This window comes from Hyaena hyaena, unplaced genomic scaffold (assembly GCF_003009895.1).
Source record: "Hyaena hyaena isolate Hyena2069 unplaced genomic scaffold, ASM300989v1 scaffold_768, whole genome shotgun sequence".
In the NCBI taxonomy this organism is placed as follows: Eukaryota; Metazoa; Chordata; class Mammalia; order Carnivora; family Hyaenidae; genus Hyaena; species Hyaena hyaena.
In genome coordinates, this window is record NW_024081403.1 from 178,019 (window position 1) to 191,601 (window position 13,583).

Here is a 13,583-nt window from a genome sequence, read left to right on the forward strand (position 1 = left end):
AGCAAGGGAAACATTGATTTTTTTTTTTTCCCCTAACTAGGCTCTGGGGAAAAAGGTAAATCTTTAAGGACTTCACTTTCTCTTTATTTGCATACTGTAAACGAAGCCCAAATCCTAAGTAAATGGAAAATTATGTAATTGATATAATTAGAAGGACAACTTTATTGGGGTGTCTGGTGGCTCTGTTGGTTAAACATCCACTTCGGCTCAGGTCATGATCTCACAAGTTCGTGGGTTCGAGCCCCCAGTCGGGCTCTGTGCTGACAGCTCAGAACCTGGAGCCTGCTTCAGAATCTCTATCTCCCTCTCTCTCTGACCCTCCCCTGCTCATGTTGTTTCTCTCTCTCTCTCTTTCTCTCTCTCTCTCAGAAATAAATAAAACATTAAAAAAAGGACAACTTTATTGTAATACAGTTTTAGCTACATTTCTCTCTACTAAGAAAGTATCTGGCTATCTGAGTACTGAGAAGGACACTACCCACCTGCTGTGCTGGTCTGGGGTGTCTGATGTGCTACAGAGTTTTTAGTTCATTACCTATGTAAATAGTATCCCCATACTCCACTCCCCGAAGCAGGGATTCTGCCACTGTCTTCAATGATTAGACCGAAGACTTCATATGTCACTGCCTTAGAAACTAATTCAATTGAACCAGGTATCATCATTTTTCAACACAAATCTCATGGGTATTTGAACAAATCCTCAGATCCAATATCAGGCCCTAAGTGATTTAAACGTTTCCCAGGTTGATAGGTTTAAGAATGTGTAGAGGCCCCGATTGAGGCTAACTAGAGGCAGGCCCAGAACTTTGCTGGACTATTACAAGGAAAATAGACCTATCATCCCTTGAGACAGGATCATCCAGAGACCACAGCCAAAGGTGCATTTAATAACAAAATCAACACACTTAAGTCAGCCTTCCACCTCAATCTTCGTTATTTAACTCAATAAATAACCTTTTGCCTAAGCTAGGTGAGGTTTGGTTCTCTTACTTTTAAAAATTCTGTTAAATCTGCAGGTAAACTGTCAAGTCAAAGTAGGAAAAAATATGGGAAAAAATATTCAAATTTTCAATATCTAGGATAAGAAATAGAACAGACAATTTTTGAAGATGCAGCTGCAGTATAGGGACAATTTGTAGGGACACAAATTCATATAATTGTTTGATTTTGTCCAGTAATATTCAGAGGTCAGGAGTTGGAATCACATCATTCACTTAGCTAGATTGTTGCAGGACAGCCGTTTTGCAAGGGTAACATAATTAGGAGAAAACATAAGAAAACTAAGTTGAAAGACCTGAAGATCTAGATTACATAGTAAAGAAAAACTGGGGGAAAAACTGTTCTATTGGCAGACAGACAAGTTGAGATTTCAAAGTAGCACACAGAGAGGAAGTGTAAGGTTTGGGTAATAGTGCTCGAGTTAAAACTCATGAACTCTCACGTTGGATAGTTATAAAACAATTTGTATGCAAGGGTAGTATGTATGGAAACCACAGGAATAACACAACTCACTGGGCCTAATGAGCAGGATACTTTTGCCAGGCCTAAATCCGCAGGGGTAGATTGAAGAAGCACCTAAGATAAATAAGAGAGCACAACTGTGTTCTAAGTGCCTCCTGATAGCAACCCCACACGAAGGGTCAAGAAAACCAAATGCAATGTAATAAGTGAGTCCCTCCAAAATTACTATGTTGAAATCTGCTCCTCCAAGTTAATCGTGCTAGAAGATGACGCCTTTGAGATGCTTAGGCCATTAGGGTGGAATGTCTATGAGTGACATGACTGCTTTTTTAACAGAAAAACACAGAGCTCCCAGGGGACACAGTGTACCAGGAAGTAGACTCACACCACACACACAATCTACTTGTGCCTTGATCTTGGACTTCCCAGCATCCTGAACTATGCACAGCCATTTGGTGTTTTGTTATAAGATCCTGCAGGCCCTGAGAGACTCATGTAATCATATTAGGAAGCATCTTTGTATATGAAACACTTTCAGTGTACGGATGTGTTTTAAAGTGTCTGGAGATAGACCTTTTATTGTATTTGAGTCCAGATCTTAGGTCTCAGGGGTAGAGTACACATTAGCTGGTCACTGGAGGGTGAGATTCAGAGTTAAATTAGGATTTGTGCCACGTATGCCCAGGCTCATAGATTGAAGCAATCCTACATTCCCCAACACCACCGTCCCCTGTCCTCTACAGTCTCTCTTAATGCTTTCTGATGTGAGTCAGGGATACATGTTATAAACTGTGAGTTCAACCTGTGATTAGTGTATCTTACCAATAAGCAAGTAACATGAGGGTAACATCATCTCCTAAACAAAGGTGGATCAAACCTCATGGAAACGTTTCAGATCCAAAGATGAAAAAAGTTGAGAAATTTTTATCTCTGAACAACTTCTCTAAGAATTGAGGTTTCTTTACGACACAAAAAGAAAAAAATCACATAAAAATATACTTTGGTCTTATAACCAAGTCAGGATTGGTAGAAAGGTGAAACCAAAATCCTGGCCAGTGAGCTACAAGAGGAATCTCTTCCAAAGAAAGGCTAATTCATTAAATGATAGGTTGAGAGGATGTGACGTGGAGAGGAACAGAAAGGGTCTATTAAAGCTGTCACTAGAGCTCAATCATTGCTCAGTATGACTGGAGCAGGAAGAAATCTAGGATAGGTTTGGAGAGTAAACACCATAACTTACCCAAGTGAGGCTCAGACGCAGGAACAGCGTACCCAAATGCTTCAAGAAGGGATACAAAAGAAAGTGTTGTTGTGCTTTGCCATGGCACAGCCTATTATTGAGGACTGTAGAACTCCACAATGGAGGAAAGATAAAGTTTAGTGGGGGGCCATGTGGCATAAGTTTTTGGTCCTGAATGGGCTTCTGGAGACTCCAGCTGTGACGCACCATAGCAGCTTCATTTACTTCGGAGTTGGTTGAGGATTAGATATTGATGGAGGTAAAAACAGGTATTAGGAAAAATGTTCTCTATCAGGAGGAATACATTGGTCTTCCAGCAGAAGAAAAAAGTGTGGCAAAAGCTTAAAAATTCTTTGAGATCTTGTTGGAGAAGGAAAAACTGTGCGCGTGCACACCACACACACACACACACACACACACACCCATTCTCTTTTTCAGAGGAATCCTGATTTCCTTGAACAATGGGCTGACACTTAAACAACTTTTACATTTAATGTATTTTCTCTTATCAATTTGCACTGTACCAATACCATACTTTACCTTGGTTTCAATACATGGATAAAGAAAGTATTCACAGAAGAAACTGGTAATTGAAGACAGGGAGAGATTGGTTGGAGCCAATTAGAGAAAGAACAAGGTGTTACACAGCTAAGGAAAGGTGGAATGCATCACAAGCCCTGGACTCTCGATTCTTCCTAGCCTCTATCTTACCTGCCAGAGAGCACATGAGGGAAAATGTTTGTAACCTTGAGGAGAGGTCAGTGAAAAGGAAAAGATGACAACTTTGGAGAAGAAATACACATCACAGTGGCTGCCCCTGAGGTGAAACAAATGTTTCCCAGGAACAGTCTAATGAATCTCTTTTAAAGCCTTGAGTGGTCAATCCCCTGCCAAAATCCTTTAAATGAACCAAGCTTTAATATATCCATGTTTTCATTCTTTACAGTATTATATTTATATATGTATTATATATACGTATTGCTTCAGTTAGCTGTTTTCAATTCTCAGATCTAATTTTTGATCTGTTCCTAATTAAGAGATATCTGATTGCTGAGAGCCATAAAGAGTTTATGACACTGACCTATCACTTTAGAAAGCCATAGGGTTTCTTTCTAGTTTCTTTATGTTAGTGAGCTTATTCCTCCTGATTGACTGTTCATTCCATACTGGTGGTTTTATACATGTACTAATACATACAATAACGACTTTGGGAAGATAGTTGTACACAAATTAGTGAGAGTTGAAAGTTATTTGAGACAATTGGAAATCTTAGGACACATTAGAGGAAAAACCAGGATCTGCTGTCAATTTCATAAATCAGGAAAAGAAAAAGGACTATAAATGTGGCCACTGACGTCAACAAAAATTATCATACCAAAGATATGAGTTGCTCACCCTCACTACTCTGGAGCCATAACCATTGAATGCATCCCTTGAATGACTACCTACACAACTGTTTGTACCTTTCGAAGAATATTAGAATTGCCAGGGAGCTTGGCAAAATACTGAAGGCTAGGCTCTAAAAGAAATAGGAAGACTGTCCCTTTTTCCCTCAGTGGGATTTTATTGCAGAGCCTATTACACTTTATGTTCTTATCTATTTACTGTCTTTGTCCTCAAACCCTAAGCCCCTTGAGGTGTGGGAGTTATTGTCTTTCTATCTTCTATGCCTGCTCTATGCAGGCTACATATTGCTTTTTTATTATAAGGATGGATAACTTAATAACGGCTTTGGAGATGCTTTTCTGTTCCTAGTTCATACTTAGTCCACACAATTTCCAGCTTCTGCACATGTTGTTACCCTGTTTACCTACCAGAAAGTAAGGTATCTTTCTCCTTTATTTCCTTAGCATGAAGAATCAAACTATAGTTTCCTTCTTAGTGTCATAATGTCCTGACTCTTCATGGCTTTCTGAGATCACAACAAAGTCAACTGAGCAAAATTATGTGTATTTCTCAAACTACCTTGGATTTTCTAGAACCTATAATTTTCAGTGATGACTGTTGTATTCACTCGGTATTCCTCAGATTTTAAGGTCTGTTTCCCAAGTTTGGCTTGTAAAAATTACAAATGCTTAGGCTTTCACTAACACAGTATCACTAAAAATAAACAAATTTAACTTTTTTCTACCAAGGGAAGCAGTGTGATTTCCAGAAAAGCTAAACTAATAGGAGTTGTTTCAAATAATATTTTAAATGTATGTTTATAAATGTATATACCCATATACATACATGATAGATATAAAAAATTTTAAAAATACAGAATATTTGTGAACTCCAAATCTAAATCTTGTAATTCAAAACTGTACAAGAAAATGCTATTCAAAATTCTAACCAGGCATGTAAATGCTAGTCAATGAAACTATGGAGCTACAAGTCAATCTACATATTTGTTTACATTTCTTTTGAAAATGTCTAAAATGCAGTGTACTTTGCTATAAGAAGCATAACAGTAATTAAGCTTTCTTTCCATTGCTTATGACCTCAGAATGCCCTAAGACCTCATTCTATAACAAAGCCACACACCTAAAAATTACCCCAAGTGATTACAGGCTCCAGACCCCATTTTGCAAGGAAAGACCTAGACAGTTTAAGGGACCTGTCCAAGATGAAAGTAGGTGACAGAGCCTTGATTACAACCTCTCTTCTGACTCCAGTTCTGTGCTCAAATATACTGATGATGTTACAGAGAGAGATTAATGTGTTAGGACTCCAAGGTGTGAGTTCTTTTAACATCATAAAACTATATATTTACATCTATATCCATCCACTTTTATAACTGTCCTGGTAAATTTTGTGTTGATTAAACATTGTGCTATTTTCAAGGCAGAAGAAACATATTATGAAAAATGTTCCTCTGAAAGTTCTGCTTCATTACGATTCCTGACTTTTGTTTACCCAGATGCCTAACTCTTGACTTAAACACAGATGAAAGGGTGGCATGGGAGGTGGGACAGGCTCTGAGCAAAAGTAGTCATTGGCAGGAGAACAGGATGAATTCCCGTTAAATGAATGTAAATAGACTAGTACTGAGGAATTCAATCCAGGCTCTACAAGCTTCCTTCAGATTCTAAAACACAGCAGCAGCAGCATCTATCTGGAGACAGAAAGCAAAAAAACTTGAGTCTGAGTTTTACCTACAGACTGCCTCCACCAGTCTCAAATTCTTTCTGCAATTACCAAAGGAGCACAATTCTCAGGTCATAGAAGGATTTGAAGTAAAGAAGGGAGGACAGAGATCTCCAGCTTCTTCCCTGAAACACTAAGTACTACCAAGCACTGAAAACAAAAGGACTCAGCAGTGTCCCTAAAATGTGATGGAGAGTTCCTGACTGAGAATCACCTTTGGTACTCAGCAAAATCAGGAGTTTTGTGTCCATTCTACATCTCCTGAGTCAGAAGAATCTTTGCGGCAACGTACCCATGGGTTTATGTTTTTAATGAGCACCCAAATACTTCATATATACCCTGCTATTTGTTCAGCAGTAAGACGTTTGATGAGGGCTTAATAAAAAAACATTATTGCATAAATTGTGCATAGATCATAAGTGTATATCCTGATGAAATTTCAGGGAATGAACACATTCAAGAAACCAGCACCCAAATCCAGAAACAGAAAATAGGGTTTCATGAAACAGTTTTGTCATAAGATAAGTAGTCTTCACAGAAAAACCAAAAGGAATTATCAAATATGGATCGTTATTTGCAGAAATCCAAGAAAATGTATGTGAAAATTTAAAATATATTCCACTTGAGTAAAGAATATTAAAAAGTTTAGGTACTAAATAAAAGACCAAATATCAATTATTTTGTTGTAGGGTAAACAAAGACATAACAAAACAAAAGGTAAAACAAAACTCATTCACAGCATCAAGTAAGAACCTAAGTTAATAATAACATAAATAAAAATATTGTAGTCCTTTACAAAGAAAATAATATAACTTCACTTAGAAAAGTAAGAGAAATCCTTACCAAACCTAAATTTGTCATGTTTCTGAAATGCATAAAAATTATTTTTAAAATGACAATTCTGGCACTATTATAAATTAAGCTGAATTCCTGGGGCACCTTGGTAGCTCAGTCCGTTAAGCTACGGCTCTTGATTTCAGCTCAGATCATGATCTCACAGTTTGTGAGTTTAAGCCCAGTGTCAGGCTCTCAGCTGACAGCACAGAGCCTGCTTGAGATTGTCTCTCTCTCCCTATCTCTCTTCCCCTCCTCTGCTCACATTCTCTCTCCCTCTCAAAATAAATAAATAAAAATGTAAAAATAAATAAACTGAATTCCTGTGAAAACTATTCAAAAATCATCTAGAAGACAAAGCACATTTTGAAATTGTAAAAAAATAAATTAATGAATCTTACCTTACTAGATGAATAATACATATCAAAAAACAACAGGAATTAAAACAGTGAAGAACCAGAAAAATCATACATAATAAATGAAATGGAATACAAGCCATATTAAGCATAAGAGAGCTTAATAGAAACATAGAACCAGAGTGCAATTTCTACTTTATTATATAGATAGTTTAAATTTACCTAGATTGGAGTTTCCCCCAGTGCTTCAAATTGGAATCATTATCTGCTTGGAAATTTTAAAACAATCATGTTACTGTGCCACATCAGACTATATGCTAAAATTTAAGATAAATAAAATAGATAAAATTAAAGAAACACAAAAGAAAACACGAATTATATGAAGATAGGAAGATCGCAAACCCTTTAGAGAGTGTACGCAGAACTTCTGCAATCATAAAAGCAATGGAAGATATTGCCAAAACACAAATGAAAGATTAGAACTCAATAAAACCTGAACAAAAGTCATTTTAAAAGACAGAAATAAACTAGCTAATGTTTGCTTAAAAAAAGTTTCAGATAAAATTTTATTATCAATATAGAGTGCATGATAATTAATAAAAGTAGTAACTTGGCAACAGGTGTAAAAAGCCATAAAATAATTACTACTTCCTCATCTGTAGCCCCATAAATTCACTTTCGGGGATCAGAAGGAAGGCAGTATGTATAAAATGGATGTGCCCAAACACCCGTTTTAAGCAAGTAGTGTCCTGTGGCTACCTAGGGTTCCAATAGTTCAACATAGTCATAGCAGTTAAGAGGCTATGAAACCATGGGCTGTAAGGTCGAACCCAAGGGACAATGAGGAGAAGGCAAGCTGAAATCATGAATCAAAGAGAGGATCTAACATAATTCTTCAAAAAGGTTATGGCCTGCATCAACCAGGTCCCCACTGATGAGGTGGTTCTACACATGGGGACAATGAGAGTTTGATTGGTCTGACAGCATCACTAACAACACATTCATTCTTGTTGTCAGAAGGATAGCAAGGAGATAGGAAAAAAATGCATTGGAAGATATGAGGCACCAGGTTGGTGCCAGTAGAGATTCATGCACAGGGGTTTCTAAAAGGGCCCTGTGGCTTGGCAGAGATTGGGTGTGGAGTGCTTGAAGACATTGAGCTGTTCAAAAGGCAAGGGAAGTTTAAGGGTATTATCTCTTATAGATGGAACTACAGGATCTTTTTTCTTTCTAACCTTCAAAGTTAAAAAAAATATCCAGCAGTGTCCATTTTATTTTTTATGATCAGAAAAATCAGTCATAAAATAAGAGGGAAAGCATCCTTCCTTTATATAAAACTTGAGCATTTTTATTCTGCCCTATATTCCTTAGGAGAAAAGACCAATCTGAAATAATATTTGGTTGGAGGTTAAGCATTTATACTGTGAAAGGGCAATAAATACAAAAGGGTTTTGTCTTTTTAGCAACAGCCTACGCTACTAAAAGTCCTCCGAGAATGTGAAACACCAGGCAATAAGTACAATTTCTTTTCAAAGTCCTATTCACACAAGCACTTTTTTGTTTGTATTTGGCAAGGACAACATTTGGGATGATGTTAACAGAGTGGTAATGGAGCAAATGCACATTTTTAAATAGGATTCTAAAACATGTTTCTACAGTAAATACAAGCAAAAGAAGAGGACCAAGACATTGAAATAATTTGAAATAATTTGCTATAGGGGCGCCTGGGTGGCTTAGTCGGTTAAGCGTCCAACTTTCGCTTAGGTAATGATCTCGCGGTTCGTGGGTTCGAGCCCCGCGTCGGGCTCTGTGCTGACAGCCTGGAGCCTGTTTCCGAGCCTCTCTCTCTGACCCTCCCCTGCTCACGCTGTCTCTCTCTCTCTCTCTCTCCTAGAAATAAATAAAACTTCAAAAAAAATAAAAAAAAAGAAATAATTTGCTATAGAAAATGCACCCCTGTTATATCCTATATTTTCAGCAGCAAACATACAAAAACTTTACTTCCTATATATCTAATTGGCTAATCATAAACATGGGTAATTCTGTCAATATAGTGGAGTAAAGAAATTTGAGAGACTTCAAATCATACACACGTTTTTATTTACAACTACAATGTGTTGAAACTAGAAAGATGTAACAGGAGGAAAACTGGAAAATTCACAAATTAAAGAGGAGGGACATTCCCAAACGCATTTTAAAAGACAAGGATTTTACACCAAAGCCAGGGAGGGAGACTACAAGAAAAGGAAACTACAGGCCAATTCCCTTGATGAATATAGATACAAAAATTCTCAACAAAATACCAGCAAACCAAATTCAACAGCACATTAGAAGGATTATAGACTATAATCAAGGGGGATTCATGCATGGGAGCAAGAATGATTCAACATATGCAGATTAATGAATATGATATATTGCATTAATTAGAATGAAAGATAAAAATCATATGATCATTTCAATAGATAGAAGTAAAGCATTTGACAAAATTCTATATCCATTCATGTTAGAAACTCCCAACAAATTTGGTATGGAAAGAACATATTTCAATAGAATAAAGACCATATATGCCAAGCCCACAGCTACCATTATACGTAGAGATGAAAGGCTGAACACTTTTCCTCTGAAATCAGGAATAACAAAAGGGTACCCACTTCTATCAGTCCCATTCAACGTAGCACTGGAAGTACTAGCCATAGCAGTTAGGCAAAACTGAATGAATGAATAAATGAATGAATGAAATCAGAACTGGAAATCATGGAGTAAAATTGTCTTTCTTTGCAGATTACATGATTTTATAGGAAATCCTAAAGATTTCACCAAAAAATCTTTTAGACCTATCAACAAGTTCAGTAGAGTTAAATGATACAAAATCAAAACATGAAAAAATTAATATTATTTCTATACACTAACAACAAATTGCCTAAAAAATAGATAATGAAGACAATCCCATTTACTATAGCTTCAAAAACAATAATTAAAAATAAATGTAACCAAGTAGGTGAAAGACCTCTACAAGACATTAATGAAAGAAACTGAAGATAACACAAATAAATGGAAAGATACATTGGAAATATTGTTAAAATGTCCACACTCCCCAAGGCATCTCTAGATTCAATGCAATCTCTATCAAGATTCCAACTACATTTTTTTAGAAAAAATAATCCTAAACTATATGTGGAACCATAAAACACTCCAAATAGCCAAAGCAATCCTGAGAAACAAACACAAAGCTAGAGGTATCACACTTCCCAATTTCAAACTATATTATAAAGTTATAGTAATCAAACAGTGGTACTGGCATAAAAACAGACACATAGGCCAACGGAACAGAATCAAGAGCACAGAGGTAAACCCATGCATATGTAGTCAATTATTATTTTAAAAGGTAGCCAAGAACACTCATTGGGAAAGTATAGTCTCATCAATAAATGGTATTGGTAGAATTTATATCCACTTGCAAAAGAATTAAACAACACATCTATCTTATACTACTCATAAAACTTAATTCAAAATGAATGAAAGACTTAAATGTAAGACCCGAAGCCCTTAAAGTCCCATACAAAAACACAGGGGAAAAGCTCTTTGATGTGGGTCTTATCAGAAACTTCCTAGATATGACACCAAAAGCACAGGTAATAAAATAAAAATTAAACAAGTGTCTACATGTACCCCAATGTTCATTGCAGCACTCTCAACAATAGCCAAAACATGGAAAGAGCCTAAGTGTCCATCAACAGACAAATGGATCAAGAAGATGTGGGTTATCTATACCATGGAATACTACATGGCAATGAGAAAGAATGCAATCTGGCCATGTGTAGCAACATGGATGGACCTTGAGGGTGTTATGCTGAGCGAAATAAGTCAGGCAGAGAAGGACAAATAACATATGTTTGCAAGTATAGGAGGATTAAAAGGAACTTAAAGAAGGAACAAGGGGGAGAAGAAGGGAGAAAATAGTGGGGGAAAGGGAGAGAGGCAAACCATGAGAGACTCTTGAATGCCGAGAACAAACTGAGGGCAGATGGGGTGAGGGGAGAGGGAGGGGGAGTGATGGGCATGGAAGAGGGCACTTGTGTGGATGAGCACTGGGTGCTATATGGAAACCAACTTGACAATAAACTATTTAAAAAATAAAATGAAATACAATTAATCAATTAATTAATTAATTTAAAATAACCAAGTGCCTACATCAAACTATACAAACTTCTCCATAGCAGAAGAAATAATCAATAAAATGTAAAGGCAACCTATGAAATGGAAAAAATATTTGCAAACCACATATCTGATAAATGGTATAGATAGATAGATAAATAGATAGATAGATAGATAGAGATAGATAGATGATAGATAGAGCGTATGTACATACCTACAACTCAATAGCAAAAAATCAAATCAATTTAAAAATGGGCAAAGGACTTGAATATATATTTTTCCAAACAAGATATTCAAATTGCCATAAGGTACATGAAATGGTGCTCAACATCACTAAGCATCAGGGAAATATAAATCAAAACCACAATGAGATATCACCTCCTGCCTGTTAGAAGGGCTATTATCCAAAACACAACATATCAAGTGCTGTCAAGAATATGGAGAAAATGAAACCCTTTTATACTGCTCATGGGAATGTAAATTGGTATAGCCATTATGGAAAACACTACAGAGTTTTCTCAAAAAAATGAAAAGAGAACTACCATATAAACCAGCCATTCCACTGCTGGGCATATATCCAAAGGAAAGAATTCACTAACCATAAGAAACATCCATGCCGGGGGCGCCTGGGTGGCTTAGTCGGTTAAGCGTCCGACTTTCACTTAGGTCATGATCTCGCGGTTCGCGGGTTCGAGCCCCGCGTCGGGCTCTGTGCTGACTGCCAGCTCAGAGCCTGGAGCCTATTTCAGAGTCTGTGTCTCCCTCTCTCTCTGACCCTCCCCTGCTCACGCTGTCTCTCTCTCTCTCTCTCCTAGAAATAAATAAAAATATTTAAAAAAAAAAAAAAAAAGAAAGAAACATTCATGTCTTAGCCAAGACATGAAAACAACCTAGGTGTTCATCAACTGATGGGTGGACAAAGAAAATGTGATACATAGTGGTGACGATTGTTAGAAATATTATATAATATATTTGAAAGCTGCTAAGAGTAAATATTTAAAGGTCTTTTCACAAGATAAAAAAAGATTTGTAGCTACATGAGATGATGGATAACTTATTGTGTGATCCTTTTGCAAGGTCGATAGATATCAAATAACTGTGTTGTACACCTTAAATGTATACAATAATAATATATCTCAATAAAAGTGAGAAAAAATTCATGATTTATCCTATTATGCCTTTGTTATGAAGCCTCCATAAAAACCCAGAAGGAAGGGGCTGGATGAACATCATAGCTGTGCAGGACAAGACAGGGACTTGTTCAGAGAGAGGGCAGGAAAATATCTCTTCCATATTACTGCTCCTAAATTATATCCTCTTATAATAAGCAGGGCATATAGTAAGTAAACTGATTTCCTGAGTTCTGTGGGCTACTCTAGCACAATGATGAAAAGTGAAGATGGGTCATGGGAAGCTCTGATTTCTAACAGTCATCAGAAGCAAAAGTAACAACCTGTTCTTACAGTTAGCATCTAAGGTGGACACAGTCTTGTGAGACTGAGCCTCTAACCTGTGGGATCTGATAGTTATATCTAGGTAGATAGTGTCACAGGTGAGACAACTTTACAGGACACCCTGCTAGTAATGCAGAATTGCTTCCAGAGGGAAAAACTACCACACATTTTGTGTCCAGAGTATAGAAGTGGTAAGAATATTTTGTGAACTGTGGAGGAAAACCATATTGTGTTTTTTTTCCTTTCCAGCCTCTTTCTAAATTGGAGAGCACAACATCCTGAAATAAAAATGTTCATATCTTTATCCAAATATCTTGATTTTTTTTTGCTTCTACTGAGCTGGAGGAAATTAAGCTCTTATTTATATAAAAGAAAGTAAGCTAAATAAATCAAATAAAAAATTGAGAGGATCCTGGGAGGCTCAGTCAGTGAAGCATCTGACTCAATTTCAGCTCAGGTCATGATCTCATGGTTGGTGAGATCAAGCCCCACATTGGGCTCTGTGCTGGCAGCATGGAAACTGCTAGGGATTCTCTCTCCCTCTCTCTCTGCCCCTCCCCCCTTCATGTGTGTGTGTATGCCCATGTGCACACAGGTGCCTGTTTTTTCTCAAAATAAATAACCTTACAAAAAGTGAAAGCAATATTTTGAAATAAAAAGTTAACAGTATTCTGTAACATTGGTTGATTGAATTATCATTTCATAAGAACTTTCTGCTTCTCTGATTACCTTGCATATCTTGTAAATAACATTTTTCAATCGTGTTCAGAATATTTTCTTTTAAACATTAAAAAAATTTAGTTCAGGGGCGCCTGGGTGGCTTAGTCGGTTAAGCGTCCGACTTTCGCTTAGGTCATGATCTCGCGGTTCGTGGGTTCGAGCCCCGCGTCGGGCTCTGTGCTGACTGCCAGCTCAGGGCCTGGAGCCTGTTTCAGTCTGTGACTCCCTCTCTCT